Source organism: Podarcis vaucheri (genome assembly GCF_965113315.1).
Source record: "Podarcis vaucheri genome assembly, chromosome: 12".
NCBI lineage: Eukaryota > Metazoa > Chordata > Lepidosauria > Squamata > Lacertidae > Podarcis > Podarcis vaucheri.
In genome coordinates this window covers 5,869,190-5,878,701 of record NC_138750.1, presented here as the reverse complement: position 1 = coordinate 5,878,701, position 9,512 = coordinate 5,869,190, and the positions used below count along the sequence as shown (strand labels likewise).

Here is a 9,512-nt window from a genome sequence, read left to right as displayed (position 1 = left end):
AGATGTTGGCTGTGCTGGCTGGGACTGGTGGTAAACATCTGGAGGACACGAGGTCGTCAAAGGCTGCTCTGGCTGATGGAAGAAAGAGCGCGATGGTCTCATTTGCCTAGTCAGCCTGCTTCGAAATATACAGTGAAATATTCAAATGGAAATAATCCCCCAGTGATGATGCCTCTGGGAAGAGTTAATTAAAAAGGATGAAATTGAATTAAAAATGACCTATTATGGACTGCCAGAAAGCCATCGCAAAACTTAGGAATATTATTCTAATAGCTTCCTTTTTGTGAGAAATTGCTCATTGCACTAAATAGGTCTATTTTGACAATGGGCAAATGACTGGCATTTCAGTTTTAATTATGCAGAACACCTAGATGATTTCAAAACTACCCAGTTTTGAGAATGAGTAGAGAGAGAAAGGGGTACATTATGCAGCTAGGTTTTGAAGTTGTCGTAAGTTTAGGATGACCAGAAATTTTGTATGGGTCAAGATTATAATACTTAAATGATAGATCACACTTTAAATAAAATCCTGTTCCATAGTTGTGTGTATCACAGATGGATCATAATGACAATAAAGCTTGTTTTCAGACATGTATTGAGTGATGTGCTTTCCTACTTTTGTGAAGTGAGAGCATGCCCCTTCCCCTGACTGTGACTTAGGTAGTATATTTGGAACTGGTGTGCTGGATGGTCCAGTCTGTGTGAGCTCCCCCCAGTTTCTTGAAGGGTGTGTGCGCACAATTTTACCCTTTGTGAATCCAGGGCTCTATATTAAATTCAGAGTGTTGGTACTGACCTTTAAAGCCCTAAACGGCCTTGGTCTTGTATACCTAAAAGAGTGTCCCCCACCTCCATCGTTCTGCCCGGACACTGAGGTCCATCACCCAGGGCCTTCTGGCGGTTCCCTCACTGCAAGAAGTGAAGTTACAGGGAATCAAGCAGAGGGCCTTCTTGGTGCTGGCACCCACCCTGTGGAACACCCTCCCATGAGAAGATGAGTAACTACATATTCTTTAAAAGATATGTATAACCTTTAGAAGTTTTTAATGTTTGATGTTTTATTATGTTTCTGTATATGCTGGAAGCTGCTCAGAGTGGCTGGGGAGACCCAGTCAGATGGGCAGGGTACAAATAATACAATTATTATTATTATTATTATTATTATTATTATTATTATTATGCATTAAATGCTACCGGATGCTCATAGCAGAGAGGTGAGGTTCAGACTGCTCCGTGATGCAAGTTGGAGCTCCAGTGTTTGGTAGGACTGAGGGCTGCTGGCACACTGCCAGTGCTAGCTATGCTAACAAGTATATGCAAAGAGACAGGTGTTTCAATAGCAGTGATCACTGCTGTAAAGGGGAATTATTTTTTCTGCTGAGGAATCGGGACTCTTGTCAGTTGGTAGTTTTATGTCTGAATTCTGTGTGTGCGTTTTTCTTGCTCCTGCAACACTGTAAAGAAGGTGCTTGTTGTACTTTGATCTACCTATCACTTTTACTGGCTGTGCACATACAGCTAAGCGTGGGGATGCAGTGGAAGCAATTACTTTGTGATTGTAGTGGTTCCCTCTAGCAAACTCTTGGCACAATGGGTCAGTGCATCTGGCTGTTAACCAGAAGGTTGGTAGTTCAAATCCACCCAGGGACAGCTGTTTGCAGGATTCCTGCATTGCAGAGCGTTGGACCAGATGACTCTCAGAATCCCTTCCAACTCTACAATTCTATGATTCTATGATTCCATGGTGCTTTTAAACTTATACAAATAAGCAAAAAAATCAAGTTTTTTTCCTTTTCATTTTTTAAAGGCGAACACTGTTCTTCTCAAAGTGTCCCATCCTTGCATCTTTCGCAAGTGTAGTTGAGTAGGCATACACTTTTTAAAGTTTTAGTTGTATTTGTTGTATTGTCAGAAAGGGAGCAGGAGAGGTCCACAGTAGACAGCTGCACCCTTGCCTGCTTTCAAAGTCCATCACTGAGTTGGTGTCCTTGGGAGAATTCCTATCAGTTTGTCTCCGTCTGTCACTTGTGAAGTGGTAGCTCAGCTTGCTTGGCTGGTTTTCATTGCAAAAACATAGAAGGTTTGGGGCCCTGGGCAAAGTTTAGATCAGCACTACTCAGACTTTACGAGAATACATCTGTGCCCAACAGAGCTGAATACCTGGGTCTTCCTCACCCCCACACTTGTTCAGCTCTTTTGACTACTTCCCTTTGTGTTTTTTCACAGTCCTGCTTACAGTATCTCATATGAACCATCCTGCAGTTATTCTCTTACTTTAGTTCCTGTGTTCAACATGTGACTTTATCTCTGGTCTCAGATAACTGCACCCTCAGCAGTCCATGTCTTCCATCCTCTCTGTTTTGGTAATCCTAGTGGGCAGTGCTATTTTTCTAGAAAAAGAGGTGCCGGAACTCACCATGAACACCTCCTTCATTCTCTTATGATGGCAATGGCGCCCACCTGAGAGGTGCCAGAACTGAGTTCTGGTGAGCCCTGCTAGTGGGGCCATGTGACCCACATTTTGGAAATCTGAACTACATCTGTTAATAGTCCCATCTCATTACCATTGCCAACAAGGTGTACAAAATTATTTGCATCCTTGTTAGTGTGTCATGAACTCCAATCCACCTCTATGGCAAAGCACTGCATTTATTTAGACTGCAAAATCACATTTTAGAGGCAAGTGTGAAGTGGCAGCTGAAAGTACTGGAGTTTTCACTACCCTTTTGCCTTTGACCTGCCTCAATCTTAAGGTCCAACTTCACATGAGGGTGATAGATCCATGTCTTAAAGAGGGTTGTGGGGTGGTGGTGGAGGAGTGTGACTGAAAGCACAAAAGGGTTGTGCGGGTGAGGGCCATTGAATTATTCCCCTTCTCCCCAACCCTTGGCAGTGCACCCCCTGAGGCCATTTCCTCTGAAGCCATTTCCCCTATCTGGGCTTCAGTAATGGAAGTTAAGCCTGTAAGGAGAGAAGCAGCTGGAAGGGGCCATGCTTCAAGCCCATCACCCCTTGCCTGCGCATTCCTTATCCTTACATGTGATTGGGGGATACAGGGCTTGTGCTTGGTTGGGAACAGATGTAGTTCTGTGGCTGAGTATCTGCTTTGCTTCCTATGATTCTAAATCATAGAATCATAGTTGGAAGAGACCACAAGGGCCATCGAGTCCAACCCCCTGCCAAGCAGGAAACACCATCAGAGCACTCCTGACATATGGTTGTCAAGCCTCTGCTTAAAGACCTCCAAAGGAGGAGACTCCACCACACTCCTTGGCAGCAAATTCCACTGTCAAACAGCTCTTACTGTCAGGAAGTTCTTCCTAATGTTTAGGTGGAATCTTCTTTCTTGTAGTTTGGATCCATTGCTCCATGTCCCCTTCTCTGGAGCAGCAGAAAACAACCTTTCTCTCTCCTCTATGTGACATCCTTTTATATATTTGAACATGGCTAACATATCACCCCTTAACCTCCTCTTCTCCAGGCTAAACATGCCCAGCTCCCTTAGCCGTTCCTCATAAGGCATCGTTTCCAGGCCTTTGACCATTTTGGTTGCCCTCCTCTGGACACGTTCCAGTTTGTCAGTGTCCTTCTTGAACTGTGGTGCCCAGAACTGGACACAGTACTCCAGGTGAGGTCTGACCAGAGCACAATACAGTGGCACTATTACTTCCCTTGATCTAGATGCTATACTCCTATTGATGCAGCCCAGAATTGCATTGGCTTTTTTAGCTGCCGCGTCACACTGTTGGCTCATGTCAAGTTTGTGGTCAACCAAGACTCCTAGATCCTTTTCACATGTACTGCTCTCAAGCCAGGTGTCCCCCATCTTGTCATGTGTAGTTTAGCACTCAGGCCCTTTATACCTAGGACATGTTTGTTGTCTGTTTGTTGTGCTTCTTACCAGAAGGGCCCAGAATGGATTGCAGCATTTAAAAACACAGTGCAACCAGAACAATAAAAGAACACCCAACACGATCCATAAAATCCCCAAACAATAATTCTGTATAGCTCATTACAGGGAGGACACCAAAATGAGTTCTTCAGTTTTCAAAGGCCAGGATAAAGAGGCGAGTCTTTACTAAACTGAAGATACTGTATACTTTGCAAAGATAGTGTTATTATTGTTGTTATTATTTAAATTTGTATACCACTCTTCATCTGTAGATCTCAAGGTGGTTCACAGTATAAGAATACAAAAAACAACAACACAAAATACATAATAAAAACAAGAAGAAGAACAAGACAAACCAATAACCCTCCTCCCCCAGGAGGCAAAATATTCACTCAGGCAGGGCCAGCCCAAGACATGTGGGCACCTGAGGCAGACCTCAATAGGATGTTCCCCTCACTCCCTACCTGTGAAGAAAAGGTCAGGGAAGAAAAGGTCAGGGAAGATCTACATCAGGAACAAGGTGGGGCAAGAAAGATTGGCATCGGGATTTGCTGCCCTGGTGGACCCTGCTGCCTGAGGCAGTCACCTTTCCTCGCGGGTGTGTCGGCTCTGTGCTCAGCCATACGAATTCTGCCCCCTCCCGGAGCCCCTTAGGTCATATGTGAAACAGCCCTTACTGGATTTGTTACTATGTCACTACAAACATTTGTGCTTGGGTTGCTGTTTCTTTCCAGCCTCAGCCTCTGAAGATGCAGTACTGAATTGGACATAGCAATTTCCATGGCAACCCATGTTAGTTTCCATGGCAACTTAAGATTTTCACAAGCAAGAGATTACAACTTCACACTATCAAACAGTGGGGAAGCTACGATAGAGGAGAGACTGTTTTAGTCACGTGCATTATTTGACTGATGGGGAAAGACTAAAGAACTTAACTTTCCCCATTTAATTCCCTTTTAAAAGATCATGTTCATATTCAGGTTCTCGTTTAAAAGCCATTACATTGGAACAAGCTGCTTTGCTCTGTAATAATACCGTGCCCCACGTGTCCCTGTAAAGTGCCCCATGTGTAACTCAGCAGACACATAATCAAAGCAAGCTTCTTTGTTTTCATGGTACATGGGTTAAAACTCATTTAGGTTGCTTTGAAAGTAATGTTAGAGAAAATGTAGCTTGCACTGGAATTAAATGATTTTAAGTTTCCACTCTATGACCCACTCACATATTTCACAGCATACAATTCTGTGACCAGGCAAGCCAAATGCTCTGCAAAGAAAAGCTTAAATCTGTGACCTGCATTGAGCAAATTTGCATATTTTTCATACTGCAAAATTTATTTTGCAATTTGTGCTCTTTTTGCTTAATTTAATAGTGGGGAAGGGAAGGAAGCCATGCAGAACACTGAAGTCCCAACCCCAACCACTGTGAAAGCTTATCCAGCCATCTTCCTGCCTCCCTGAGCTTTTAGCACACAATTTCAGTCATCTTGGAACTACAGGGGGTAAAATCTTGAACTGATGAATTGGATTCAAGTGCTTAATGTTGGTATTTGGTACTGCTTGATACTATGAGCTTTTTATATATATACTGTGATTTACTTGTGGTTTTTGATGTGAGTTGGATCCAGAAGAAGTTAGTCACATTTTTAACTATCCATGAGCATCAGTGATGTCAACGTGGAATATAAATACTTCCTATGTTTCCATCCAATTTCTGTGGATCTGTGTAACTGATGTTTTGGATATAAAGCACATTGAGCAAGGTAGATTAAGAGAGAAAGGAATAAATTGAGAATTACATTTTGCTTTTTGAATTAGATCCTCGGGAACCTAATACCACATTCTGCATTTCTCATCCCCTTCTGAGGCGCACATGCAGCCCTCTGAGAAAGGAATATTTATCGAGCACCTAAATTCACAAAGCCTTACAACTGAAATTATGCACTGAGTGTTTAGGATAGGGAAAGGTTAACTGACAGCTGACAACACCATAAAAGAAAATGATAGTTGTGACAGTTCAGGAAAGTCTGTAAGAAGAAATGGGTTTTGAGGGATGTGTGGGAGGGGAGGCTTGTGAAAGAAAGTGGGTTAGACTGTTCCAAATACGCAAAGCCATATGGCAGAAGGCGTGGGGAGGCGAGTTGGAGAGCATCTGCCAACAGCACATGAATGAGGAGCAGACTGAACAAGAAAGGAAAGGTGATGCGTGTGGGGCTACTCCATTTTAAACTCCCCTCAGCCTTGCTAGGTAGGTGAGATGGAAAGGTATCAAGTCAAATCTTTATTACGTCCATAGGCCAGCATAAGGTAAAAGCACCTGCAAACACAAGTGGAGCCTGATAAATAGGCAAGAGGGCAGCTGTAAAAGTAAGGGGTGCTCATACCAGGATAAGATAAAAACACATAAGGCATCTAAGTCAAGCAGAATACAGTGGTGCCTCGCAAGACGAAAAGAATCCGTTCCGCGAGTCTCTTCGTCTTGCGGTTTTTTCGTCTTGCGAAGCAAGCCCATTAGCGGCTTAGCGCTATTAGTGGTTTAGCGGGCTTAGCAGATCAGCTGATAAGCGGTTTAGCGGCTTAGCGGGTCAGCTGATAAGCGGCTTAGCGGATCAGCTGATAAGCGGCTTAGCTGCTTGGGGAAAAGGGGGGGGGAGGAAAAAAACCCGCAGGAACTCACAAGACATTTTCGTCTTGCGAAGCAAGCCCATAGGAAATTCGTTTTGCGAAGCACCTCCAAAACGGAAAACCCTTTCGTCTAGCGGGTTTTCCGTCTTGCGAGGCATTCGTCTTGCGGGGCACCACTGTATAAATGTTTGCAGATGTAAACCTTCAGTTGTGTGGTACATACCATCCTCCGACGTATGTCAATCATAGCAGCACAATATCTGGCGACTGAATATGTTATATCAGGGTTTATATCTTGGGGAAATAAAGAGATATAGAATTGGATGACTTCTGGGTTAGCGCCATCGGCAATGGCGGAGTTCCTCTGACCGGGAGGAACCCGCTCCGTGAAAATCGGGTCTTGCCACCGCGGCGAAGGTGGAGACCCTTTAAAAATCCCAGACAGAGGAAGCCTGGGAACGTGGGATTCGGCTGACACCAGGAGCGACTCCCCTACTCGCAGGGAAACCCTTTTTCAGGGATCTGAAGTGACGCGGGGTGAGTGGCACGGTGTTTTGAATCAACCGCTACTTTTACGGAGTGAAGCCGCATATCCGTTGCCGGAGAGTGCTGACTTTTTCCTGTGGACAATTGGACATTAAACAAGTACCCGTGAGTAGAACGGAAAATTGGATTAAGAAACATTTTAGTTTGGCACTGAAGCGGGAAGGTTCTAAACAGGAAGTCCGCCTCCTGTTTTTGTAAATAGATTGAAGCAAAAACTTTGCAAGCTAAAGTCTGGAAAGTCGTATATAAAGGTCTAAATTTCCTTCAGTTATTACCACCAAAGCCCCTCTTGGAAGCAGAAGAAAAGGGGGGGGGGATTTTTGACTGTTCAAGCCTGCAGGAGAGAGAGTAAAGAAAGATAAATTTCCACCGTCTCAAACCTGGGAACGGGGTGTCAGAGACAGGAATTTATGGGGAAGTTCACTGACTGTGAATGGAACGTCTTTTGACAGATAGTTAAAAAAGAGAAACAAATTGATTCCAATGTTGCCTTTTGCATTCAAAAGAAACAAAATATTTGAAAAATGAAAGTAATTTTCTTTTGTTGGTCCTGCTTTCAAAAGATGGATACAAATAGAAATTGTCTCCTCTAGAGGGAGCTTGTTAAATTGTTGCTGGAGTCGATCTGGGGATTTCACAGCTGTGAAGATTAGGATTGTGAGACCAGACTCTGACCTTGAATAAAAATGTGTTTAGAAGAAGTTTTGGTGCTTGCTTTTTGCAAGACAAGCGCTTTGCTGGAGCAGATGCATGAGAAGATGGATTTGATGACTGTTGCATTTAAAAACTTTGGACAAACAGCGAATACCCATATAGAAACCATTCAGGAACCAACCCAGGAACCTGTTTTGACAGGGCAAGCGCAAGTGCAGAAGATAATGGAGGAGGTTGCTGCTGAACCTCAAGTAACACAAATGGAGAGACTTGAGGCCTTGCAGGAGCATAAGCCGCTGTTCTTGAAGTTTGAATCTGGAGTGGACCGGGGGGGTCTGGAGTTGTGAGGGCTCTTAATTTTGGAAGGACTTTGAAACATGCTTTTAAATACTTTCTGGATTACAGTGTTGACTGGGACTGTGGGGAATGGGCTTATCTGCTGAGGGGAGATGGAGATATTTTTGGATTGGAGTCCTCCCGAGACCTACCCCCCAATGAGAAAGGAAAGAAATTAAGAAAAAGATCAACAAAAGACAAAGTAAAGTGCAGGTATAAACAAGAAGAAGATCTGCAGAAGGGACATGGAAAAGACTTAAGAGCCTCGGACATAAGATCACCAGGTTGATGGACTAGATGGAGTGGACAAGAAGGACTGACAAAACCCGAGACCAGGAAGAAGAGACGTTGGATGAAGATTGGAAGAAAGTTTTTAAAAATTTATTTTGAGAATTAGTGTAAAATTAATGAGTATTACAGATAATGTTGGAATGAAACTATTTGGCTTTAGTAGAAATGATATAAGGAGTCATGTACAATTAGTATTAAGTTTTAAGTTTTAAGGTTTTTTTATGGTAAGATAAGGTTAATAAATTAAGGCAAATTGAATGACAGAATATAGTGAAAGATGGAAAGGATTTGCTGAGTTAATTAATAGGTTAGATCGTTAAGATAAATTATATAACAAAAATTGAGAAAGATGGAAAGAATTTGCTGAAACAATTAATTAAATTAGAATACAAAAAGGGAGGTGTGAGGAGGTCGACAAAACAAGTAAATGAAAGATAAAGATATGGAACATTGGATGTGTGTTTTAATGTTTTTTTTCCTGTATTGTTGTACAGTGGTGCCTCGCAAGACGAAATTAATTCGTTCTGCAAGTTTTTTCTTCTTGTGAGTTTTTCGTCTTGCGAAGCAGGGTTTCCCATAGGAATGCATTGAAAATCAATCAATGTGTTCCTATGGAGACAGTCCGGGGACAGAGGGAAAGCGCCGCGGGCCTTCCCCTCTGTCCCTGGACCTGTTTTAAAGCAAGGGAAGGGGCAGCGGGGAGAATCGCTTCTCCCCGTTGCCGCCCCTTGGTTCAAAAGGGGTCCGGGGACAGAGGGGAAGGCGCGCGCGCACCTTCCCCTCTGTCCCCGGAGATTGCAGGGCTGACAACGGGGAGAAGCAATCTTCTCCCCGCCGCCCCTTGCTTCAAAAGAGGTCCGGGGTGCGGGGCAAGCTTCGTTTTGCGAAGCAAGCCCATAGGGAAATTCGTCTTGTGAAGCAACTCGAAAACGAAAAAACCTTTCGTCTTGCGAGTTTTTCGTCTCGTGAGGCGTTCGTCTTGCGGGGCACCACTGTATTGTTTTTTATGCTTTTCCTTTTATGCATTGTAATGTATGTTTTGCCAATTTTTTGTTGTTTTCTTTTCTTCTTTTTTCTGTAATTCTTAAACTTAATAAATATCATTTTTTTAAAAAAATAAAGAGATATAGAATTGGTCTATGTGTCCTGGAAATTTGTGTATTATTGGC

The 9,512-nt window shown here is 43.2% G+C and overlaps 1 protein-coding gene across 7 annotated transcripts in view; it reads left to right on the top strand.

Annotated features, from left to right (window-relative positions):
• HECW1 (HECT, C2 and WW domain containing E3 ubiquitin protein ligase 1) overlaps positions 1–9,512 on the top strand; it is a 202,406-nt gene that overhangs the window by 18,170 nt on the left and 174,724 nt on the right. The window lies entirely within an intron of this gene.